The sequence below is a fragment of the Diplotaxodon limnothrissa genome, linkage group LG16 (assembly GCF_057381915.1).
Source record: "Diplotaxodon limnothrissa isolate DT_005_m linkage group LG16, D_limnothrissa_male_GT1.1, whole genome shotgun sequence".
Taxonomy (NCBI): domain Eukaryota; kingdom Metazoa; phylum Chordata; class Actinopteri; order Cichliformes; family Cichlidae; genus Diplotaxodon; species Diplotaxodon limnothrissa.
Window position 1 is genome coordinate 215,896 of NC_140611.1, and position 26,881 is coordinate 242,776.

Sequence of the window (26,881 nt, forward strand, 5' to 3'; positions counted from 1 at the left end):
CCTTGGGAGTGAGCTTTGCATTTTATAATACTCACCTCCTCTGGGTCAGCCAAGGCCTTTTCCAGTTCCTCCATTTCATGTTTGTGGGAAATAGGTGCATTGGTTGCTGTTCTGAATCCTGCTCTTTTCCACTGAGGCAGCTCCACATGCGCTGCTCCAAATGCATATGCCGAGTCGGTGTAGATGTTCACTCTCCTATTCTTGGCTAATCTCAAAGCTCGAGCAAGGGCTATCACTTCAGCTCTCTGGGCCGACTGCTTTCCCTCAATCCTTCCTGACTCTCTGACCTGATAATCTCCTTCTACTCTGCAAACCACCGCGTACCCTGCTTTCAGTCCTCCTTCGTCTCGGTGGCAACATCCATCGGTGAACCAGTCCTCAGTTCCCGGTATGGGTTCGGCCTTCAGGTCCTCTCTAATCTTTTCCTCAATCTGTGCTCTTTTGGCGCAGTCATGTGGTTCCCCTACTCCCATTAAATCTGCCATGTTAATTCCTTCATGTGTGAATGTCAAATTTTGGGGCCTCTAAGACTTTGCTCAGTCTCTGTTGTGCCCGTGGTGACATACAAAATGCTTGTGAATTCACGTATGCCACTATGCTATGTGTAGTAAGTATTTTTAGTGGGTGTTCTCTCACTACATGTGCTGTTTTTTGGATAATTCTAGCGACCCCTGCTGCATGTTGTGTGCATGTAGGATGCTTTGCTTCTGTTGGATGTAGTTTTACACTAACATACATGAGCACCTCTCTACCCCCCCCCCCCCCTTTTTTCTGAAACAACACTCCATTTACAATTGAGTGCGTTTCAGAAACATCCAATTAGAATGGCTCATCATAATTGGGTGTGGCTAAATCTGAGGCCCTTGACAAATCCTGTTTTACCCTAATAAATGCGGCTTCAGCTTCAGGCGTCCAAGGCAGCTCAGCCTTAAGGTTTCGAACGCCAACTTGCTTCATTAGGCCCCTTAAAGGGGCAGTTTTGCCTGCATAATCCGGAATGAACTGCCTGCTGTAACCTGTTAAACCAAGAAAAGTAAGCATTTCTCTCACAGTTCGCGGTTTTGGGTGTGTCAGAATTTGGTCTCTGTGTGTGTTCATCAAACCCACTGATTTGTGTGTGATTACCCGGCCCAAAAAGGTCACTTCAGGGCAAACTAACTGCAGCTTGTCTTTACTTACTTTAAAGCCGCACTCCGCCAACCTATTCAACACAACGAACGACGCCGCTGTACAATCCGCTGCTGACGGGGCTGCAATGAGAAGATCATCAACATATTGTATTAATGTACAATCATCAGGCAAATTACATGACGACAGGGTGTCGTTGAGCACCTGATTAAAATGCCTGGAGAAAGTGCAAAGCCTTGTGTCAACCGTGTGTATCTGAGTTGTTGGCCTCTGTATGTGAATGAAAAAATGTCTCTGAGTGACTCATGCAGAGGAAGACAAAAGAATGCATTTGCCAGGTCAATGCACGTGAACCACTTTTGGCCACATGTGATAGCTGATAAAGCTGTGTATGGATTTGGTACTGGTGCAGTGGTGGAGAGTAATATTTCATTAATGGCTCTCAAGTCATGTGCCATGTGGTATCTTCCTGTTCCATGTTTCTCCACTGGTAGAATTGTTGTGTTCCACAGTGAGGGAGAGGGCTCTAACACCCCGGCCCTTAACAGGCCTTCTATTGTTTCTGTAATTCCTTCCTCTGCTTCAGGTTTGTGTTTATACTGTGGTCTATTGATTGGTGTGTGTGACTTGAGCTGGAACAAAACAGGAGGACACTTAGCTAGGCCAACGTCCGTGGGCCCTTTTGACCATAGACTGTCGGGCAGATTTGACAGTCCAGCAACTGCGTGAGGATGATCTACTCTCTCCTCACCATGTGTTTTTGAAATTTCTTTATGTTCCAAGATCACTGTATCATCACAGGCACAAGTTATGCGATAGGTTTTACAATTTCGAGCATAAGATAAGTTAGGAATTTGGGTTCTTTGCCACCCTGTGTCGTCCAGTGCTCGCCTGACCATCGGACCTAGATCACCTGCACCATGACCTTGGTGGATCGCCAATGTAATGTGAGGGGTTGAATTTTCTTCCACATTGTACCAAAGCAGTTGTTCATCAGTTAATTTCACAGCCGCGGCTACACCTGTCATGGTTGGCTGTGTGGCAGGCGTGCAAGCAGGAGTGGTGGATCCAAAATGCAGGACTCAGACACAGAAGTTCAACTTAAAGCGCAGCTTTATTGCTGGAAACCCTCTTACTAACTAAAGGCATCAAAAGACAAACAAAAACGCTGGTGGACTAAAACACTGAAGCAGAAAACACTGAACTGGAACTGGAAACAAAACACTGGTAACACGGAGGCAAAACACACACAGCTTGTTGAGGGTACGACGCCACACTGACACAGAGAAACACAGGGTCTAAATACACTGGGAAGTAATGAGGAGAATGAGACACAGAAGGAGAGCACAGCTGGGGGAAATTAGAACTGACGAGACAAGCAAGGCAGGACACATTCACATAAGTCACGGACCTTCAAAGTAAAACAGGAAGGATCACACAGAGACGCGAACTTGACACAGTGGAGACAGCAACTAAGAAACACAGAGACATAAACCATAAGGCAGAGGACTCTAAGAACCGAGAGGCACAGAGGGGAACTCAAACATGCAGACACAGACTTACACAGAACAGAGGGGACATAGAGAAACATGAAGGGCAAGGGATCGAAACTAGAAACTCACACCAAGTACAATAATACAAAAATCACAAAGAACTAAAACGCTGGGTCAGGAGACCCAGGACCCTGACAACACCTTCTGGTCCGATGTAGATGTCATGTGTTTGCACATTCAGAATCAGAATCAGAATCAGAATACTTTATTGATCCCTGGGGGAAATTATTTTTTTGTTACAGTGCTCCATTTTAAACCAACATTAAGACAAGACAGACAATACGCTAACTAAGAATAGTACAATATATACATATATATACATACATACATACATACATAAGTCACTTATAAATAAATATTTGGAAAAGAAACGTGTAGTTGTAGCAGCAAACAGTGTGTTAAGTGGATGCGTTGTACAGGGAGATGGCCACAGGCAGGAATGATTTCCTGTGTCGTTCAGTGGTGCTTTTCGGTAATCTCAGTCTCTCACTGAACGAGCTCCTGTGACTGACCAACATGTCATGGAGTGGGTGGGAGGTGTTATCCAACATTGTCTTTATCTTGGACAGCATCCGCCTCTCCGACACCACCTTGAGGGAGTCCAGCTCCATCCCCACAACATTGCTGGCCTTACGGATCAGTTTATTAAGTCTGTTGGCATCTGCGACCCTCAGCCTGCTCCCCCAGCATGCAACAGCATAGAGGATCGCACTGGCCACCACAGACTCATAGAAAATCCTCAGCATTTTCTGGCAGATGTTGAAGGACCTCAGTCGCCTCAAAAAATAGAGACGACTCTGGCCCTTCCTGTAAAGTGCTGTGGTGTTTTTAGCCCAGTCCAGTTTATTGTCAATGTGTACTCCAAGGTATTTATAGTCCTCCACAATGTCAACACTGATCCCCTGGATTGAAACAGGGGTCAAGTGTTTCCTGGTCTTCCTGAAGTCCACGATCAGTTCCTTGGTCTTTGCCACGTTGAGCTGCAGATGATTCTGCTCACACCACGTGACAAAGGAGTCGACCACAGCCCGGTACTCTGTCTCATCATCCCTGCTGATGCATCCAACCACCGCAGAGTCATCAGAAAACTTCTGAAGATGGCAGGTCTCTGTGCAGTGGCTGAAGTCTGTGGTGTAGAGGGTGAAGAGGAAGGGGGAGAGGACAGTCCCCTGTGGTGCCCCTGTGTTGCTAATCACCTTGTCAGACACACACTGTGGGAGACGTACATATTGTGGTCTTCCTGTCAGGTAATCAACAATCCAGGACACCAGAGAAGCATCCACCTGCATCGCTGCTAACTTATCACCCAGGAGGGTCGGCCTGATGGTGTTGAAAGCACTGGAAAAGTCAAAAAACATGACCCTCACAGTGCTCGCCGGCTGGTCCAGATGGGTGTAGACACGATTGAGCAGGTAGATGATGGCGTCCTCTGTTCCGAGACGAGGCTGATAAGCGAACTGAAGGGGATCCAGATGTGGTCTTACTATGGGTCGCAGCTGGTCCAGGATGAGCCTTTCCAGGGTCTTCACGTCTGACCCTCAAGATCAGACTGAAATAATTCACGATAGGTGTCGTCACTATCTTTATCATAAAACAGATTGACTTGGTAGGGTTCGCGCGGAGGGAGGTAAACTGCCAAGCTCATTATCAAGGGTCTCCACAACTGAAATTGCCTCAGAACATCCTCTTTCACTACTCTCCCCCAGTACATGTCGGCTTTTGCTCTCTCACAGTCTTGAAGCAGATATTGAGTCTTTGAATTTGTTCCCAGGCACGGGAAATGCTGGCCCCCTGGCAAAGTCACAGATAATCCATCTGCTGAACATGTGATTGTAGCGCCCAACTTCACGAGCAGGTGCCTGCCCATGAGATTTACTGGCGCTTGCGATGACACCATATAGTTGTGTTTCAAAGTCTGCTTGCCCAGCTTTGTCAAAGCTGGGTCAGTCACTGGCAGAGTGATTGGGATCCCGGAAAATCAGAATCAGAATCAGAATCAGAAAGGGTTTATTGCCAAATGTTGAGCAGGTTTACAACATTAGGAAATTGCTGCGGTGCTTCAGTGCAAACATAGTGTCATAAATAGCACTTAAATAGACATGAAAAAATAAAAGTAGGAATAAGAATTAAAAGTGCTACGTAGAAAGATATGTGCATGAGATATACATGAGATATATACATGAGAATAAGAATAGAGTGCTACGTGGAAAGATATATACATGAGTGCAGGTGGTGATCAGTGCCAAACATGGAATGGTGCAGTGACACAGCGTAGGGTCATGTGTTAGTGGCGGGAACAGTCATATGGTTATTGTTCATGTGTCCAACAGCAGAGGGGAAGAAACTGTTCTTATGGCGAGAGGTTCTGGTGCGAATGGACCGGAGCCTCCTGCCTGAGGGGAGCAGGTCAAACAGACTGTGTCCAGGGTGAGAAGGGTCAGCTGAGATCCGAGCTGCACGCCGCAATGTCCTGGAGGTGTACAGGTCCTGCAAAGATGGGAGTCTGCAGCCAATCACCTTCTCAGCAGAGCGCACAACACACCACGTTCACTGTGTGGCAGGACAACTTTGCACTGTCTGGTGCTGCTCTCAAGGTTGAATAGGTTGCTCCAGTGTCCACTAAGAAGGGCAATTCTGTCCCTTCTACAGTCATTGACAGCATGGGATCTGCCATTTCCATGCTGTTTGGTCCCTCCGGGTCCCTTCAGTACTGGTCCTCCCTCCAGTCAGACACTGGATACTGCGCGGCTGGTGCTGCACTCGGGTTTGGGGCCTGATATGCTCCCCTATAGCCATCTCTTGCTCTTGGAGCTCCACGTGCCTGGGATTGGTAGCCTCTTCTTTGATTGTTCTGACGACGTTCTGGGCAATTTCTGCTCCAATGACCCTCTGCTCCACACCTCCAACAGACATTCCAAGGCACACTGCTGAGATTCCCCGTGTTACGAGCTCTTAGTACTCCCTCCGCTGAGCCACCACGCCCTCTGTACGATCCACCGGTTCCCCAATTCCCTGTGGGTTGGTTCTGCCTTGGTGCATTGGCGGGCCATCCGTCATTAGTGCAGGGACCCGGGCCACTATCTGGCCATTCAGGCCCAGGACCAGGCTGGGTCGCAACTATCATCATTTTTTCTGTTTTTTCTTTTTCCTCTTTTTTCTTTTCGCAGGCTTTGTTTCTGGCCTCCGCCAACTGTAGTTTGAGCAGAGACGCTTGTGCCTCCCCCAACTCTTTTTTCTGCTTGTTCGCCCTGTCCTGCTCCAGCTGTAAACGATGTGAGACGTGTCTTTCCCACTGCACCGAATCTGCTACGGCAAAATCTGGATTTTTCTGTAGATCTTCTATGACCTGGTTTGGCAGCCCTGCGCTGAGCGAAACCATGCCCGATGCTCACCTTCCCTACTCCCACTCAGGGACTGACATTTAACTGTCATAGGCCCTTCATTATGAAACACCAGTGGTACCCTGGTGTATTCAACATCAGCTACTCCTCCTACAACCACTGCAGTCTGTCCATTTGGGCCCTGAACTTGTCCTCCCCTAAGGGTCATTACAGGCATGACATGTTGTCGTCCTACAGCATTAGATGTTAATGTGGCCCAAGGAAGTATCTCTGCTGTGTGATACTTGTTAGCATCTCCTGGTTTTGGAATCCAGTTCTTCATTTGGTCTTCCAGCTTCTTATTTTGCTTTTTCCGTTGTTTCAAAGCCTCCACTATGCTCTCCATATCTTCTGTTTCAGCTGTGTCATCCTCCTCCATCCAGGAAGATGCTCCGTTCCACAAGAACATCCACTTGCAACACTTTGCATGAGTTTGCTGTATTTTCTTGATTTGTTGGTTAATTCTCCAGTTAATTGAACGTTTCTCTGCCTCGGTTTGCAGTTGTTCCAGTTGCTGCTCACATCTCTCTCCTTCTATTTTGAGCACAAGACTTAGGGCTATTTTGTCATCCAGCCCTCTCTGTTGGGAAGCAATAAGCTTGCTTAGCTCAGCTTCCATTGCTTTGCATTCCTTCTCAGCTAATTTTAAAGATCCAGGAGAAGCTAAACGAATGGCTCTTTTTAACTGTTCCTGCTGCTCCTTCAGAGGCTTATAGCCTCTGTGCCCAGTAGGTGTCATGGTTGGGCTGTCAGCCATTATCCTAGAACACAGGCTTACCTCCCTTTTTGTGACGTTATACGGCTCCTCCCCTTGGGTCACCCCACAGCGTCTGCCTGTTAACATTCCGGAACTCTGAACATTTTGGAATGTTCGGAATTCCGGAATTCTGAACATTCCGGAATTCCGAACATTCCGGAACCTTGGTGCATTCCGGAACTCTGAAAAGTCCGGAACTTTGGTGCATTCCGGAACTCTGAACATTCCGGAATTCCGAACATTCCGGAACCTTGGTGCATTCCGGAACCTTGGTGCATTCCGGAACTCTGAATTCCGGAACCTTGATACATTCCGGAACTCTGAACATTCCGGAACTCTGAACATTCCGGAACCTTGCTGCATTCCGGAACTCTGAACATTCCGGAACCTTGGTGCATTCCGGAACTCTGAACATTCCGGAATTCCGAACATTCCGGAACCTTGGTGCATTCCGGAACTCTGAACATTCCGGAACTCTGAACATTCCGGAACCTTTGTGCATTCCGGAACCTTGGTGCATTCCGGAACTCTGAACATTCCGGAATTCCGAACATTCCGGAACCTTGGTGCATTCCGGAACTCTGAACATTCCGGAACCTTTGTCCATTCCGGAACCTTGGTGCATTCCGGAACTCTGAACATTCCGGAACCTTGGTACATTCCGGAATTCCGAACATTCCGGAACCTTGGTGCATTCCGGAACTCTGAACATTCCGGAACTCTGAACACTCCGGAACCTTTGTGCATTCCGGAATGTTCGGAAGTCCGGAATGTTCGGAATTCCGGAATGCACCAAGGTTCCGGGGTGTTCAGAGTTCCGGAATGCACCAAGGTTCCGGAATGCACAAAGGTTCCGGAATGTTCGGAATTCCGGAATGTTCAGAGTTCCGGAATGCACCAAGGTTCCGGAATGTTCAGAGTTCCGGAATGTTCAGAGTTCCGGAATGCACCAAGGTTCCGGAATGTTCGGAATTCCGGAATGTTCAGAGTTCCGGAATGCACCAAGGTTCCGGAATGTTCGGAATTCCGGAATGTTCAGAGTTCCGGAATGCACCAAGGTTCCGGAATGTTCAGAGTTCCGGAATGCACCAAGGTTCCGGAATGTTCAGAGTTCCGGAATGCACCAAGGTTCCGGAATGTTCGGAATTCCGGAATGTTCAGAGTTCCGGAATGTTCGGAATTCCGGAATGTTCAGAGTTCCGGAATGTACCAAGGTTCCGGAATGTTCAGAGTTCCGGAATGCACCAAGGTTCCGGAATGTTCAGAGTTCCGGAATGCACCAAGGTTCCGGAATGTTCGGAATTCCGGAATGTTCAGAGTTCCGGAATGTTCGGAATTCCGGAATGTTCGGAATTCCGGAATGTTCAGAGTTCCGGAATGCACCAAAGTTCCGGAATGCACAAAGGTTCCGGAATGTTCGGAATTCCGGAATGTTCAGAGTTCCGGAATGCACCAAGGTTCCGGAATGTTCGGAATTCCGGAATGTTCAGAGTTCCGGAATGTACAGAGTTCCGGAATGCACCAAGGTTCCGGAATGTTCGGAATTCCGGAATGTTCAGAGTTCCGGAATGCACCAAGGTTCCGGAATGTTCAGAGTTCCGGAATGCACCAAGGTTCCGGAATGTTCGGAATTCCGGAATGTTCAGAGTTCCGGAATGTTCGGAATTCCGGAATGTTCAGAGTTCCGGAATGCACCAAGGTTCCGGAATGCACCAAGGTTCCGGAATGCACAAAGGTTCCGGAATGTTCAGAGTTCCGGAATGCACCAAGGTTCCGGAATGTTCGGAATTCCGGAATGTTCAGAGTTCCGGAATGTTCAGAGTTCCGGAATGCACCAAGGTTCCGGAATGCACCAAGGTTCCGGAATGCACAAAGGTTCCGGAATGTTCAGAGTTCCGGAATGCACCAAGGTTCCGGAATGTTCGGAATTCCGGAATGTTCAGAGTTCCGGAATGTTCAGAGTTCCGGAATGCACCAAGGTTCCGGAATGTTCGGAATTCCGGAATGTTCAGAGTTCCGGAATGCACCAAGGTTCCGGAATGTTCGGAATTCCGGAATGTTCAGAGTTCCGGAATGCACCAAGGTTCCGGAATGTTCAGAGTTCCGGAATGCACCAAGGTTCCGGAATGTTCAGAGTTCCGGAATGCACCAAGGTTCCGGAATGTTCGGAATTCCGGAATGTTCAGAGTTCCGGAATGTTCGGAATTCCGGAATGTTCAGAGTTCCGGAATGTACCAAGGTTCCGGAATGTTCAGAGTTCCGGAATGCACCAAGGTTCCGGAATGTTCAGAGTTCCGGAATGCACCAAGGTTCCGGAATGTTCGGAATTCCGGAATGTTCAGAGTTCCGGAATGTTCGGAATTCCGGAATGCACAAAGGTTCCGGAATGTTCGGAATTCCGGAATGGTCAGAGTTCCCGAATGCACCAAGGTTCCGGAATGTTCGGAATTCCGGAATGTTCAGAGTTCCGGAATGTTCAGAGTTCCGGAATGCACAAAGGTTCCGGAATGTTCGGAATTCCGGAATGTTCAGAGTTCCGGAATGCACCAAGGTTCCGGAATGTTCAGAGTTCCGGAATGCACCAAGGTTCCGGAATGTTCGGAATTCCGGAATGTTCAGAGTTCCGGAATGTTCGGAATTCCGGAATGTTCAGAGTTCCGGAATGCACCAAGGTTCCGGAATGCACCAAGGTTCCGGAATGCACAAAGGTTAGGAATGTTCGGAATTCCGGAATGCACCAAGGTTCCGGAATGTTCGGAATTCCGGAATGTTCAGAGTTCCGGAATGCACCAAGGTTCCGGAATGCACCAAGGTTCCGGAATGCACAAAGGTTAGGAATGTTCAGAGTTCCGGAATGCACCAAGGTTCCGGAATGTTCGGAATTCCGGAATGTTCAGAGTTCCGGAATGCACCAAGGTTCCGGAATGTTCAGAGTTCCGGAATGCACCAAAGTTCCGGAATGTTCAGAGTTCCGGAATGCACCAAGGTTCCGGAATGTTCGGAATTCCAGAATGTTCAGAGTTCCGGAATGTTCGGAATTCCGGAATGTTCAGAGTTCCGGAATGCACCAAGGTTCCGGAATGCACCAAGGTTCCGGAATGCACAAAGGTTCCGGAATGTTCGGAATTCCGGAATGTTCGGAGTTCCGGAATGTACCAAGGTTCCGGAATGTTCGGAATTCCGGAATGTACCAAGGTTCCGGAATGTTCAGAGTTCCGGAATGCACCAAGGTTCCGGAATGTTCGGAATTCCGGAATGTTCAGAGTTCCGGAATGCACCAAGGTTCCGGAATGCACAAAGTTTCCGGAATGTTCAGAGTTCCGGAATGTTCAGAGTTCCGGAATGCACCAAGGTTCCGGAATGTTCGGAATTCCGGAATGTTCAGAGTTCCGGAATGCACCAAGGTTCCGGAATGTTCGGAATTCCGGAATGTTCAGAGTTCCGGAATGCACCAAGGTTCCGGAATGCACAAAGGTTCCGGAATGTTCGGAATTCCGGAATGTTCAGAGTTCCGGAATGTTCGGAATTCCGGAATGTTCAGAGTTCCGGAATGTTCAGAGTTCCGGAATGCACCAAGGTTCCGGAATGTTCGGAATTCTGGAATGTTCAGAGTTCCGGAATGTTCGGAATTCCGGAATGTTCAGAGTTCCGGAATGCACCAAAGTTCCGGAATGTTCGGAATTCCGGAATGGTCAGAGTTCCCGAATGCACCAAAGTTCCGGAATGTTCGGAATTCAGGAATGTTCAGAGTTCCGGAATGCACAAAGGTTCCGGAATGTTCGGAATTCCGGAATGTTCAGAGTTCCGGAATGCACCAAGGTTCCGGAATGTTCAGAGTTCCGGAATGCACCAAGGTTCCGGAATGTTCGGAATTCCGGAATGTTCAGAGTTCCGGAATGTTCGGAATTCCGGAATGTTCAGAGTTCCGGAATGCACCAAGGTTCCGGAATGCACCAAGGTTCCGGAATGCACAAAGGTTCCGGAATGTTCGGAATTCCGGAATGTTCAGAGTTCCGGAATGCACCAAGGTTCCGGAATGTTCAGAGTTCCGGAATGTTCAGAGTTCCGGAATGCACCAAGGTTCCGGAATGTTCAGAGTTCCGGAATGTTCGGAATTCCGGAATGTTCAGAGTTCCGGAATGCACCAAGGTTCCGGAATGCACCAAGGTTCCGGAATGCACAAAGGTTCCGGAATGTTCAGAGTTCCGGAATGCACCAAGGTTCCGGAATGTTCGGAATTCCGGAATGTTCAGAGTTCCGGAATGTTCAGAGTTCCGGAATGCACCAAGGTTCCGGAATGTTCGGAATTCCGGAATGTTCAGAGTTCCGGAATGCACCAAGGTTCCGGAATGTTCGGAATTCCGGAATGTTCAGAGTTCCGGAATGCACCAAGGTTCCGGAATGTTCAGAGTTCCGGAATGCACCAAGGTTCCGGAATGTTCAGAGTTCCGGAATGCACCAAGGTTCCGGAATGTTCGGAATTCCGGAATGTTCAGAGTTCCGGAATGTTCGGAATTCCGGAATGTTCAGAGTTCCGGAATGTACCAAGGTTCCGGAATGTTCAGAGTTCCGGAATGCACCAAGGTTCCGGAATGTTCAGAGTTCCGGAATGCACCAAGGTTCCGGAATGTTCAGAGTTCCGGAATGCACCAAGGTTCCGGAATGTTCGGAATTCCGGAATGTTCAGAGTTCCGGAATGTTCGGAATTCCGGAATGCACAAAGGTTCCGGAATGTTCGGAATTCCGGAATGGTCAGAGTTCCCGAATGCACCAAGGTTCCGGAATGTTCGGAATTCCGGAATGTTCAGAGTTCCGGAATGTTCAGAGTTCCGGAATGTTCGGAATTCCGGAATGTTCAGAGTTCCGGAATGCACCAAGGTTCCGGAATGTTCAGAGTTCCGGAATGCACCAAGGTTCCGGAATGTTCGGAATTCCGGAATGTTCAGAGTTCCGGAATGTTCGGAATTCCGGAATGTTCAGAGTTCCGGAATGCACCAAGGTTCCGGAATGCACCAAGGTTCCGGAATGCACAAAGGTTCCGGAATGTTCGGAATTCCGGAATGTTCAGAGTTCCGGAATGTTCAGAGTTCCGGAATGCACCAAGGTTCCGGAATGTTCGGAATTCCGGAATGTTCAGAGTTCCGGAATGCACCAAGGTTCCGGAATGTTCGGAATTCCGGAATGTTCAGAGTTCCGGAATGCACCAAGGTTCCGGAATGTTCAGAGTTCCGGAATGCACCAAAGTTCCGGAATGTTCAGCGTTCCGGAATGTTCGGAATTCCGGAATGTTCAGAGTTCCGGAATGTTCAGAGTTCCGGAATGCACCAAGGTTCCGGAATGTTCAGAGTTCCGGAATGCACCAAGGTTCCGGAATGTTCGGAATTCCGGAATGTTCAGAGTTCCGGAATGTTCGGAATTCCGGAATGCACAAAGGTTCCGGAATGTTCGGAATTCCGGAATGGTCAGAGTTCCCGAATGCACCAAGGTTCCGGAATGTTCGGAATTCCGGAATGTTCAGAGTTCCGGAATGTTCAGAGTTCCGGAATGCACAAAGGTTCCGGAATGTTCGGAATTCCGGAATGTTCAGAGTTCCGGAATGCACCAAGGTTCCGGAATGTTCAGAGTTCCGGAATGCACCAAGGTTCCGGAATGTTCGGAATTCCGGAATGTTCAGAGTTCCGGAATGTTCGGAATTCCGGAATGTTCAGAGTTCCGGAATGCACCAAGGTTCCGGAATGCACCAAGGTTCCGGAATGCACAAAGGTTCCGGAATGTTCGGAATTCCGGAATGTTCAGAGTTCCGGAATGTTCAGAGTTCCGGAATGCACCAAGGTTCCGGAATGTTCGGAATTCCGGAATGTTCAGAGTTCCGGAATGCACCAAGGTTCCGGAATGTTCGGAATTCCGGAATGTTCAGAGTTCCGGAATGCACCAAGGTTCCGGAATGTTCAGAGTTCCGGAATGCACCAAAGTTCCGGAATGTTCAGAGTTCCGGAATGCACCAAGGTTCCGGAATGTTCGGAATTCCGGAATGTTCAGAGTTCCGGAATGTTCGGAATTCCGGAATGTTCAGAGTTCCGGAATGTTCGGAATTCCGGAATGTTCAGAGTTCCGGAATGCACCAAGGTTCCGGAATGCACCAAGGTTCCGGAATGCACAAAGGTTCCGGAATGTTCGGAATTCCGGAATGTTCGGAGTTCCGGAATGTACCAAGGTTCCGGAATGTTCGGAATTCCGGAATGTACCAAGGTTCCGGAATGTTCAGAGTTCCGGAATGCACCAAGGTTCCGGAATGTTCGGAATTCCGGAATGTTCAGAGTTCCGGAATGCACCAAGGTTCCGGAATGCACAAAGTTTCCGGAATGTTCAGAGTTCCGGAATGTTCAGAGTTCCGGAATGCACCAAGGTTCCGGAATGTTCGGAATTCCGGAATGTTCAGAGTTCCGGAATGCACCAAGGTTCCGGAATGTTCGGAATTCCGGAATGTTCAGAGTTCCGGAATGCACCAAGGTTCCGGAATGCACAAAGTTTCCGGAATGTTCAGAGTTCCGGAATGTTCAGAGTTCCGGAATGCACCAAGGTTCCGGAATGTTCGGAATTCCGGAATGTTCAGAGTTCCGGAATGCACCAAGGTTCCGGAATGTTCGGAATTCCGGAATGTTCAGAGTTCCGGAATGCACCAAGGTTCCGGAATGCACAAAGGTTCCGGAATGTTCGGAATTCCGGAATGTTCAGAGTTCCGGAATGTTCGGAATTCCGGAATGTTCAGAGTTCCGGAATGTTCAGAGTTCCGGAATGCACCAAGGTTCCGGAATGTTCGGAATTCTGGAATGTTCAGAGTTCCGGAATGTTCGGAATTCCGGAATGTTCAGAGTTCCGGAATGCACCAAAGTTCCGGAATGTTCGGAATTCCGGAATGGTCAGAGTTCCCGAATGCACCAAAGTTCCGGAATGTTCGGAATTCAGGAATGTTCAGAGTTCCGGAATGCACAAAGGTTCCGGAATGTTCGGAATTCCGGAATGTTCAGAGTTCCGGAATGCACCAAGGTTCCGGAATGTTCAGAGTTCCGGAATGCACCAAGGTTCCGGAATGTTCGGAATTCCGGAATGTTCAGAGTTCCGGAATGTTCGGAATTCCGGAATGTTCAGAGTTCCGGAATGTACCAAGGTTCCGGAATGTTCAGAGTTCCGGAATGCACCAAGGTTCCGGAATGTTCAGAGTTCCGGAATGCACCAAGGTTCCGGAATGTTCGGAATTCCGGAATGTTCAGAGTTCCGGAATGTTCGGAATTCCGGAATGTTCGGAATTCCGGAATGTTCAGAGTTCCGGAATGCACCAAAGTTCCGGAATGCACAAAGGTTCCGGAATGTTCGGAATTCCGGAATGTTCAGAGTTCCGGAATGCACCAAGGTTCCGGAATGTTCGGAATTCCGGAATGTTCAGAGTTCCGGAATGTACAGAGTTCCGGAATGCACCAAGGTTCCGGAATGTTCGGAATTCCGGAATGTTCAGAGTTCCGGAATGCACCAAGGTTCCGGAATGTTCAGAGTTCCGGAATGCACCAAGGTTCCGGAATGTTCGGAATTCCGGAATGTTCAGAGTTCCGGAATGTTCGGAATTCCGGAATGTTCAGAGTTCCGGAATGCACCAAGGTTCCGGAATGCACCAAGGTTCCGGAATGCACAAAGGTTCCGGAATGTTCAGAGTTCCGGAATGCACCAAGGTTCCGGAATGTTCGGAATTCCGGAATGTTCAGAGTTCCGGAATGTTCAGAGTTCCGGAATGCACCAAGGTTCCGGAATGCACCAAGGTTCCGGAATGCACAAAGGTTCCGGAATGTTCAGAGTTCCGGAATGCACCAAGGTTCCGGAATGTTCGGAATTCCGGAATGTTCAGAGTTCCGGAATGTTCAGAGTTCCGGAATGCACCAAGGTTCCGGAATGTTCGGAATTCCGGAATGTTCAGAGTTCCGGAATGCACCAAGGTTCCGGAATGTTCGGAATTCCGGAATGTTCAGAGTTCCGGAATGCACCAAGGTTCCGGAATGTTCGGAATTCCGGAATGTTCAGAGTTCCGGAATGCACCAAGGTTCCGGAATGCACAAAGGTTCCGGAATGTTCGGAATTCCGGAATGTTCAGAGTTCCGGAATGTTCGGAATTCCGGAATGTTCAGAGTTCCGGAATGTTCAGAGTTCCGGAATGCACCAAGGTTCCGGAATGTTCGGAATTCTGGAATGTTCAGAGTTCCGGAATGTTCGGAATTCCGGAATGTTCAGAGTTCCGGAATGCACCAAAGTTCCGGAATGTTCGGAATTCCGGAATGGTCAGAGTTCCCGAATGCACCAAAGTTCCGGAATGTTCGGAATTCAGGAATGTTCAGAGTTCCGGAATGCACAAAGGTTCCGGAATGTTCGGAATTCCGGAATGTTCAGAGTTCCGGAATGCACCAAGGTTCCGGAATGTTCAGAGTTCCGGAATGCACCAAGGTTCCGGAATGTTCGGAATTCCGGAATGTTCAGAGTTCCGGAATGTTCGGAATTCCGGAATGTTCAGAGTTCCGGAATGCACCAAGGTTCCGGAATGCACCAAGGTTCCGGAATGCACAAAGGTTCCGGAATGTTCGGAATTCCGGAATGTTCAGAGTTCCGGAATGCACCAAGGTTCCGGAATGTTCAGAGTTCCGGAATGTTCAGAGTTCCGGAATGCACCAAGGTTCCGGAATGTTCAGAGTTCCGGAATGTTCGGAATTCCGGAATGTTCAGAGTTCCGGAATGCACCAAGGTTCCGGAATGCACCAAGGTTCCGGAATGCACAAAGGTTCCGGAATGTTCAGAGTTCCGGAATGCACCAAGGTTCCGGAATGTTCGGAATTCCGGAATGTTCAGAGTTCCGGAATGTTCAGAGTTCCGGAATGCACCAAGGTTCCGGAATGTTCGGAATTCCGGAATGTTCAGAGTTCCGGAATGCACCAAGGTTCCGGAATGTTCGGAATTCCGGAATGTTCAGAGTTCCGGAATGCACCAAGGTTCCGGAATGTTCAGAGTTCCGGAATGCACCAAGGTTCCGGAATGTTCAGAGTTCCGGAATGCACCAAGGTTCCGGAATGTTCGGAATTCCGGAATGTTCAGAGTTCCGGAATGTTCGGAATTCCGGAATGTTCAGAGTTCCGGAATGTACCAAGGTTCCGGAATGTTCAGAGTTCCGGAATGCACCAAGGTTCCGGAATGTTCAGAGTTCCGGAATGCACCAAGGTTCCGGAATGTTCAGAGTTCCGGAATGCACCAAGGTTCCGGAATGTTCGGAATTCCGGAATGTTCAGAGTTCCGGAATGTTCGGAATTCCGGAATGCACAAAGGTTCCGGAATGTTCGGAATTCCGGAATGGTCAGAGTTCCCGAATGCACCAAGGTTCCGGAATGTTCGGAATTCCGGAATGTTCAGAGTTCCGGAATGTTCAGAGTTCCGGAATGTTCGGAATTCCGGAATGTTCAGAGTTCCGGAATGCACCAAGGTTCCGGAATGTTCAGAGTTCCGGAATGCACCAAGGTTCCGGAATGTTCGGAATTCCGGAATGTTCAGAGTTCCGGAATGTTCGGAATTCCGGAATGTTCAGAGTTCCGGAATGCACCAAGGTTCCGGAATGCACCAAGGTTCCGGAATGCACAAAGGTTCCGGAATGTTCGGAATTCCGGAATGTTCAGAGTTCCGGAATGTTCAGAGTTCCGGAATGCACCAAGGTTCCGGAATGTTCGGAATTCCGGAATGTTCAGAGTTCCGGAATGCACCAAGGTTCCGGAATGTTCGGAATTCCGGAATGTTCAGAGTTCCGGAATGCACCAAGGTTCCGGAATGTTCAGAGTTCCGGAATGCACCAAAGTTCCGGAATGTTCAGCGTTCCGGAATGTTCGGAATTCCGGAATGTTCAGAGTTCCGGAATGTTCAGAGTTCCGGAATGCACCAAGGTTCCGGAATGTTCAGAGTTCCGGAATGCACCAAGGTTCCGGAATGTTCGGAATTCCGGAATGTTCAGAGTTCCGGAATGTTCGGAATTCCGGAATGCACAAAGGTTCCGGAATGTTCGGAATTCCGGAATGGTCAGAGTTCCCGAATGCACCAAGGTTCCGGAATGTTCGGAATTCCGGAATGTTCAGAGTTCCGGAATGCACCAAGGTTCCGGAATGTTCAGAGTTCCGGAATGCACCAAGGTTCCGGAATGTTCGGAATTCCGGAATGTTCAGAGTTCCGGAATGTTCGGAATTCCGGAATGTTCAGAGTTCCGGAATGCACCAAGGTTCCGGAATGCACCAAGGTTCCGGAATGCACAAAGGTTCCGGAATGTTCGGAATTCCGGAATGTTCAGAGTTCCGGAATGTTCAGAGTTCCGGAATGCACCAAGGTTCCGGAATGTTCGGAATTCCGGAATGGTCAGAGTTCCGGAATGCACCAAGGTTCCGGAATGTTCGGAATTCCGGAATGTTCAGAGTTCCGGAATGCACCAAGGTTCCGGAATGTTCGGAATTCCGGAATGTTCAGAGTTCCGGAATGCACCAAGGTTCCGGAATGTTCAGAGTTCCGGAATGCACCAAAGTTCCGGAATGTTCAGCGTTCCGGAATGTTCGGAATTCCGGAATGTTCAGAGTTCCGGAATGTTCAGAGTTCCGGAATGCACCAAGGTTCCGGAATGTTCAGAGTTCCGGAATGCACCAAGGTTCCGGAATGTTCGGAATTCCGGAATGTTCAGAGTTCCGGAATGTTCGGAATTCCGGAATGCACAAAGGTTCCGGAATGTTCGGAATTCCGGAATGGTCAGAGTTCCCGAATGCACCAAGGTTCCGGAATGTTCGGAATTCCGGAATGTTCAGAGTTCCGGAATGTTCAGAGTTCCGGAATGCACAAAGGTTCCGGAATGTTCGGAATTCCGGAATGTTCAGAGTTCCGGAATGCACCAAGGTTCCGGAATGTTCAGAGTTCCGGAATGCACCAAGGTTCCGGAATGCACCAAGGTTCCGGAATGCACAAAGGTTCCGGAATGTTCGGAATTCCGGAATGTTCAGAGTTCCGGAATGTTCAGAGTTCCGGAATGCACCAAGGTTCCGGAATGTTCGGAATTCCGGAATGTTCAGAGTTCCGGAATGCACCAAGGTTCCGGAATGTTCGGAATTCCGGAATGTTCAGAGTTCCGGAATGCACCAAGGTTCCGGAATGTTCAGAGTTCCGGAATGCACCAAAGTTCCGGAATGTTCAGAGTTCCGGAATGCACCAAGGTTCCGGAATGTTCGGAATTCCGGAATGTTCAGAGTTCCGGAATGTTCGGAATTCCGGAATGTTCAGAGTTCCGGAATGTTCGGAATTCCGGAATGTTCAGAGTTCCGGAATGCACCAAGGTTCCGGAATGCACCAAGGTTCCGGAATGCACAAAGGTTCCGGAATGTTCGGAATTCCGGAATGTTCGGAGTTCCGGAATGTACCAAGGTTCCGGAATGTTCGGAATTCCGGAATGTACCAAGGTTCCGGAATGTTCAGAGTTCCGGAATGCACCAAGGTTCCGGAATGTTCGGAATTCCGGAATGTTCAGAGTTCCGGAATGCACCAAGGTTCCGGAATGCACAAAGTTTCCGGAATGTTCAGAGTTCCGGAATGTTCAGAGTTCCGGAATGCACCAAGGTTCCGGAATGTTCGGAATTCCGGAATGTTCAGAGTTCCGGAATGCACCAAGGTTCCGGAATGTTCGGAATTCCGGAATGTTCAGAGTTCCGGAATGCACCAAGGTTCCGGAATGCACAAAGTTCCCGGAATGTTCAGAGTTCCGGAATGTTCAGAGTTCCGGAATGCACCAAGGTTCCGGAATGTTCGGAATTCCGGAATGTTCAGAGTTCCGGAATGCACCAAGGTTCCGGAATGTTCGGAATTCCGGAATGTTCAGAGTTCCGGAATGCACCAAGGTTCCGGAATGCACAAAGGTTCCGGAATGTTCGGAATTCCGGAATGTTCAGAGTTCCGGAATGTTCGGAATTCCGGAATGTTCAGAGTTCCGGAATGTTCAGAGTTCCGGAATGCACCAAGGTTCCGGAATGTTCGGAATTCTGGAATGTTCAGAGTTCCGGAATGTTCGGAATTCCGGAATGTTCAGAGTTCCGGAATGCACCAAAGTTCCGGAATGTTCGGAATTCCGGAATGGTCAGAGTTCCCGAATGCACCAAAGTTCCGGAATGTTCGGAATTCAGGAATGTTCAGAGTTCCGGAATGCACAAAGGTTCCGGAATGTTCGGAATTCCGGAATGTTCAGAGTTCCGGAATGCACCAAGGTTCCGGAATGTTCAGAGTTCCGGAATGCACCAAGGTTCCGGAATGTTCGGAATTCCGGAATGTTCAGAGTTCCGGAATGTTCGGAATTCCGGAATGTTCAGAGTTCCGGAATGCACCAAGGTTCCGGAATGCACCAAGGTTCCGGAATGCACAAAGGTTCCGGAATGTTCGGAATTCCGGAATGTTCAGAGTTCCGGAATGCACCAAGGTTCCGGAATGTTCAGAGTTCCGGAATGTTCAGAGTTCCGGAATGCACCAAGGTTCCGGAATGTTCAGAGTTCCGGAATGTTCGGAATTCCGGAATGTTCAGAGTTCCGGAATGCACCAAGGTTCCGGAATGCACCAAGGTTCCGGAATGCACAAAGGTTCCGGAATGTTCAGAGTTCCGGAATGCACCAAGGTTCCGGAATGTTCGGAATTCCGGAATGTTCAGAGTTCCGGAATGTTCAGAGTTCCGGAATGCACCAAGGTTCCGGAATGTTCGGAATTCCGGAATGTTCAGAGTTCCGGAATGCACCAAGGTTCCGGAATGTTCGGAATTCCGGAATGTTCAGAGTTCCGGAATGCACCAAGGTTCCGGAATGTTCAGAGTTCCGGAATGCACCAAGGTTCCGGAATGTTCAGAGTTCCGGAATGCACCAAGGTTCCGGAATGTTCGGAATTCCGGAATGTTCAGAGTTCCGGAATGTTCGGAATTCCGGAATGTTCAGAGTTCCGGAATGTACCAAGGTTCCGGAATGTTCAGAGTTCCGGAATGCACCAAGGTTCCGGAATGTTCAGAGTTCCGGAATGCACCAAGGTTCCGGAATGTTCAGAGTTCCGGAATGCACCAAGGTTCCGGAATGTTCGGAATTCCGGAATGTTCAGAGTTCCGGAATGTTCGGAATTCCGGAATGCACAAAGGTTCCGGAATGTTCGGAATTCCGGAATGGTCAGAGTTCCCGAATGCACCAAGGTTCCGGAATGTTCGGAATTCCGGAATGTTCAGAGTTCCGGAATGTTCAGAGTTCCGGAATGCACAAAGGTTCCGGAATGTTCGGAATTCCGGAATGTTCAGAGTTCCGGAATGCACCAAGGTTCCGGAATGTTCAGAGTTCCGGAATGCACCAAGGTTCCGGAATGTTCGGAATTCCGGAATGTTCAGAGTTCCGGAATGTTCGGAATTCCGGAATGTTCAGAGTTCCGGAATGCACCAAGGTTCCGGAATGCACCAAGGTTCCGGAATGCACAAAGGTTCCGGAATGTTCGGAATTCCGGAATGTTCAGAGTTCCGGAATGTTCAGAGTTCCGGAATGCACCAAGGTTCCGGAATGTTCGGAATTCCGGAATGTTCAGAGTTCCGGAATGCACCAAGGTTCCGGAATGTTCGGAATTCCGGAATGTTCAGAGTTCCGGAATGCACCAAGGTTCCGGAATGTTCAGAGTTCCGGAATGCACCAAAGTTCCGGAATGTTCAGCGTTCCGGAATGTTCGGAATTCCGGAATGTTCAGAGTTCCGGAATGTTCAGAGTTCCGGAATGCACCAAGGTTCCGGAATGTTCAGAGTTCCGGAATGCACCAAGGTTCCGGAATGTTCGGAATTCCGGAATGTTCAGAGTTCCGGAATGTTCGGAATTCCGGAATGCACAAAGGTTCCGGAATGTTCGGAATTCCGGAATGGTCAGAGTTCCCGAATGCACCAAGGTTCCGGAATGTTCGGAATTCCGGAATGTTCAGAGTTCCGGAATGTTCAGAGTTCCGGAATGCACAAAGGTTCCGGAATGTTCGGAATTCCGGAATGTTCAGAGTTCCGGAATGCACCAAGGTTCCGGAATGTTCAGAGTTCCGGAATGCACCAAGGTTCCGGAATGTTCGGAATTCCGGAATGTTCAGAGTTCCGGAATGTTCGGAATTCCGGAATGTTCAGAGTTCCGGAATGCACCAAGGTTCCGGAATGCACCAAGGTTCCGGAATGCACAAAGGTTCCGGAATGTTCGGAATTCCGGAATGTTCAGAGTTCCGGAATGTTCAGAGTTCCGGAATGCACCAAGGTTCCGGAATGTTCGGAATTCCGGAATGTTCAGAGTTCCGGAATGCACCAAGGTTCCGGAATGTTCGGAATTCCGGAATGTTCAGAGTTCCGGAATGCACCAAGGTTCCGGAATGTTCAGAGTTCCGGAATGCACCAAAGTTCCGGAATGTTCAGAGTTCCGGAATGCACCAAGGTTCCGGAATGTTCGGAATTCCGGAATGTTCAGAGTTCCGGAATGTTCGGAATTCCGGAATGTTCAGAGTTCCGGAATGTTCGGAATTCCGGAATGTTCAGAGTTCCGGAATGCACCAAGGTTCCGGAATGCACCAAGGTTCCGGAATGCACAAAGGTTCCGGAATGTTCGGAATTCCGGAATGTTCGGAGTTCCGGAATGTACCAAGGTTCCGGAATGTTCAGAGTTCCGGAATGCACCAAGGTTCCGGAATGTTCGGAATTCCGGAATGTTCAGAGTTCCGGAATGCACCAAGGTTCCGGAATGCACAAAGTTTCCGGAATGTTCAGAGTTCCGGAATGTTCAGAGTTCCGGAATGCACCAAGGTTCCGGAATGTTCGGAATTCCGGAATGTTCAGAGTTCCGGAATGCACCAAGGTTCCGGAATGTTCGGAATTCCGGAATGTTCAGAGTTCCGGAATGCACCAAGGTTCCGGAATGCACAAAGGTTCCGGAATGTTCAGAGTTCCGGAATGTACCAAGGTTCCGGAATTCAGAGTTCCGGAATGCAGCAAGGTTCCGGAATTTTCGGAATTCCGGAATGTTCAGAGTTCCGGAATGCACCAAGGTTCCGGAATGTTCGGAATTCCGGAATGTTCAGAGTTCCGGAATGCACCAAGGTTCCGGAATGTTCGGAATTCCGGAATGTTCAGCGTTCCGGAATGTTCGGAATTCCGGAATGTTCAGAGTTCCGGAATGTTCAGAGTTCCGGAATGCACCAAGGTTCCGGAATGTTCAGAGTTCCGGAATGCACCAAGGTTCCGGAATGTTCGGAATTCCGGAATGTTCAGAGTCCCGGAATGTTCGGAATTCCGGAATGCACAAAGGTTCCGGAATGTTCGGAATTCCGGAATGGTCAGAGTTCCCGAATGCACCAAGGTTCCGGAATGTTCGGAATTCCGGAATGTTCAGAGTTCCGGAATGTTCAGAGTTCCGGAATGCACAAAGGTTCCGGAATGTTCGGAATTCCGTAATGTTCAGAGTTCCGGAATGCACCAAGGTTCCGGAATGTTCAGAGTTCCGGAATGCACCAAGGTTCCGGAATGTTCGGAATTCCGGAATGTTCAGAGTTCCGGAATGTTCGGAATTCCGGAATGTTCAGAGTTCCGGAATGCACCAAGGTTCCGGAATGCACCAAGGTTCCGGAATGCACAAAGGTTCCGGAATGTTCGGAATTCCGGAATGTTCAGAGTTCCGGAATGTTCAGAGTTCCGGAATGCACCAAGGTTCCGGAATGTTCGGAATTCCGGAATGTTCAGAGTTCCGGAATGCACCAAGGTTCCGGAATGTTCGGAATTCCGGAATGTTCAGAGTTCCGGAATGCACCAAGGTTCCGGAATGTTCAGAGTTCCGGAATGCACCAAAGTTCCGGAATGTTCAGAGTTCCGGAATGCACCAAGGTTCCGGAATGTTCGGAATTCCGGAATGTTCAGAGTTCCGGAATGTTCGGAATTCCGGAATGTTCAGAGTTCCGGAATGTTCGGAATTCCGGAATGTTCAGAGTTCCGGAATGCACCAAGGTTCCGGAATGCACCAAGGTTCCGGAATGCACAAAGGTTCCGGAATGTTCGGAATTCCGGAATGTTCGGAGTTCCGGAATGTACCAAGGTTCCGGAATGTTCGGAATTCCGGAATGTACCAAGGTTCCGGAATGTTCAGAGTTCCGGAATGCACCAAGGTTCCGGAATGTTCGGAATTCCGGAATGTTCAGAGTTCCGGAATGCACCAAGGTTCCGGAATGCACAAAGTTTCCGGAATGTTCAGAGTTCCGGAATGTTCAGAGTTCCGGAATGCACCAAGGTTCCGGAATGTTCGGAATTCCGGAATGTTCAGAGTTCCGGAATGCACCAAGGTTCCGGAATGTTCGGAATTCCGGAATGTTCAGAGTTCCGGAATGCACCAAGGTTCCGGAATGCACAAAGGTTCCGGAATGTTCAGAGTTCCGGAATGTACCAAGGTTCCGGAATTCAGAGTTCCGGAATGCACCAAGGTTCCGGAATGTTCGGAATTCCGGAATGTTCAGAGTTCCGGAATGCACCAAGTTTCCGGAATGTTCGGAATTCCGGAATGTACCAAGGTTCCGGAATGTTCAGAGTTCCGGAATGCACCAAGGTTCCGGAATGTTCGGAATTCCGGAATGTTCAGAGTTCCGGAATGCACCAAGGTTCCGGAATGCACAAAGTTTCCGGAATGTTCAGAGTTCCGGAATGTTCAGAGTTCCGGAATGCACCAAGGTTCCGGAATGTTCGGAATTCCGGAATGTTCAGAGTTCCGGAATGCACCAAGGTTCCGGAATGTTCGGAATTCCGGAATGTTCAGAGTTCCGGAATGCACCAAGGTTCCGGAATGCACAAAGGTTCCGGAATGTTCAGAGTTCCGGAATGTACCAAGGTTCCGGAATTCAGAGTTCCGGAATGCAGCAAGGTTCCGGAATTTTCGGAATTCCGGAATGTTCAGAGTTCCGGAATGCACCAAGGTTCCGGAATGTTCGGAATTCCGGAATGTTCAGAGTTCCGGAATGCACCAAGGTTCCGGAATGTTCGGAATTCCGGAATGTTCAGAGTTCCGGAATGCACAAAGGTTCGGGAATGTTCAGAGTTCCGGAATGCACCAAGGTTCCGGAATGTTCAGAGTTCCGGAATGCACCAAGGTTCCGGAATGTTCGGAATTCCGGAATGTTCAGAGTTCCGGAATGCACCAAGGTTCCGGAATGTTCGGAATTCCGGAATGTTCAGAGTTCCGGAATGTTCGGAATTCCGGAATGTTCAGAGTTCCGGAATGTTCAGAGTTCCGGAATGCACCAAGGTTCCGGAATGTTCAGAGTTCCGGAATGCACCAAGGTTCCGGAATGTTCGGAATTCTGGAATGTTCAGAGTTCCGGAATGTTCGGAATTCCAGAATGTTCAGAGTTCCGGAATGCACCAAAGTTCCGGAATGCACAAAGGTTCCGGAATGTTCGGAATTCCGGAATGTTCAGAGTTCCGGAATGCACCAAGGTTACGGAATGTTCAGAGTTCCGGAATGCACCAAGGTTCCGGAATGTTCGGAATTCCGGAATGTTCAGAGTTCCGGAATGTTCGGAATTCCGGAATGTTCAGAGTTCCGGAATGCACCAAGGTTCCGGAATGCACCAAGGTTCCGGAATGCACAAAGGTTCCGGAATGTTCGGAATTCCGGAATGTTCAGAGTTCCGGAATGCACCAAGGTTCCGGAATGTTCAGAGTTCCGGAATGTTCAGAGTTCCGGAATGCACCAAGGTTCCGGAATGTTCAGAGTTCCGGAATGTTCGAAATTCCGGAATGTTCAGAGTTCCGGAATGCACCAAGGTTCCGGAATGCACCAAGGTTCCGGAATGCACAAAGGTTCCGGAATGTTCAGAGTTCCGGAATGCACCAAGGTTCCGGAATGTTCGGAATTCCGGAATGTTCAGAGTTCCGGAATGTTCAGAGTTCCGGAATGCACCAAGGTTCCGGAATGTTCGGAATTCCGGAATGTTCAGAGTTCCGGAATGCACCAAGGTTCCGGAATGTTCGGAATTCCGGAATGTTCAGAGTTCCGGAATGCACCAAGGTTCCGGAATGTTCAGAGTTCCGGAATGCACCAAGGTTCCGGAATGTTCGGAGTTCCGGAATGCACCAAGGTTCCGGAATGTTCGGAATTCCGGAATGTTCAGAGTTCCGGAATGTTCGGAATTCCGGAATGTTCAGAGTTCCGGAATGTACCAAGGTTCCGGAATGTTCAGAGTTCCGGAATGCACCACGGTTCCGGAATGTTCAGAGTTCCGGAATGCACCAAGGTTCCGGAATGTTCGGAATTCCGGAATGTTCAGAGTTCCGGAATGCACCAAGGTTCCGGAATGTTCGGAATTCCGGAATGTTCAGAGTTCCGGAATGTTCGGAATTCCGGAATGTTCAGAGTTCCGGAATGTTCACAGTTCCGGAATGCACCAAGGTTCCGGAATGTTCAGAGTTCCGGAATGCACCAAGGTTCCGGAATGTTCGGAATTCCGGAATGTTCAGAGTTCCGGAATGCACCAAGGTTCCGGAATGTTCAGAGTTCCGGAATGCACCAAAGTTCCGGAATGTTCAGCGTTCCGGAATGTTCGGAATTCCGGAATGTTCAGAGTTCCGGAATGTTCAGAGTTCCGGAATGCACCAAGGTTCCGGAATGTTCAGAGTTCCGGAATGCACCAAGGTTCCGGAATGTTCGGAATTCCGGAATGTTCAGAGTTCCGGAATGTTCGGAATTCCGGAATGCACAAAGGTTCCGGAATGTTCGGAATTCCGGAATGGTCAGAGTTCCCGAATGCACCAAGGTTCCGGAATGTTCGGAATTCCGGAATGTTCAGAGTTCCGGAATGTTCAGAGTTCCGGAATGCACAAAGGTTCCGGAATGTTCGGAATTCCGGAATGTTCAGAGTTCCGGAATGCACCAAGGTTCCGGAATGTTCAGAGTTCCGGAATGCACCAAGGTTCCGGAATGTTCGGAATTCCGGAATGTTCAGAGTTCCGGAATGTTCGGAATTCCGGAATGTTCAGAGTTCCGGAATGCACCAAGGTTCCGGAATGCACCAAGGTTCCGGAATGCACAAAGGTTCCGGAATGTTCGGAATTCCGGAATGTTCAGAGTTCCGGAATGCACCAAGGTTCCGGAATGTTCAGAGTTCCGGAATGTTCAGAGTTCCGGAATGCACCAAGGTTCCGGAATGTTCAGAGTTCCGGAATGTTCGGAATTCCGGAATGTTCAGAGTTCCGGAATGCACCAAGGTTCCGGAATGCACCAAGGTTCCGGAATGCACAAAGGTTCCGGAATGTTCAGAGTTCCGGAATGCACCAAGGTTCCGGAATGTTCGGAATTCCGGAATGTTCAGAGTTCCGGAATGCACCAAGGTTCCGGAATGTTCGGAATTCCGGAATGTTCAGAGTTCCGGAATGCACCAAGGTTCCGGAATGTTCAGAGTTCCGGAATGCACCAAGGTTCCGGAATGTTCAGAGTTCCGGAATGCACCAAGGTTCCGGAATGTTCGGAATTCCGGAATGTTCAGAGTTCCGGAATGTTCGGAATTCCGGAATGTTCAGAGTTCCGGAATGTACCAAGGTTCCGGAATGTTCAGAGTTCCGGAATGCACCAAGGTTCCGGAATGTTCAGAGTTCCGGAATGCACCAAGGTTCCGGAATGTTCAGAGTTCCGGAATGCACCAAGGTTCCGGAATGTTCGGAATTCCGGAATGTTCAGAGTTCCGGAATGTTCGGAATTCCGGAATGCACAAAGGTTCCGGAATGTTCGGAATTCCGGAATGGTCAGAGTTCCCGAATGCACCAAGGTTCCGGAATGTTCGGAATTCCGGAATGTTCAGAGTTCCGGAATGTTCAGAGTTCCGGAATGCACAAAGGTTCCGGAATGTTCGGAATTCCGGAATGTTCAGAGTTCCGGAATGCACCAAGGTTCCGGAATGTTCAGAGTTCCGGAATGCACCAAGGTTCCGGAATGTTCGGAATTCCGGAATGTTCAGAG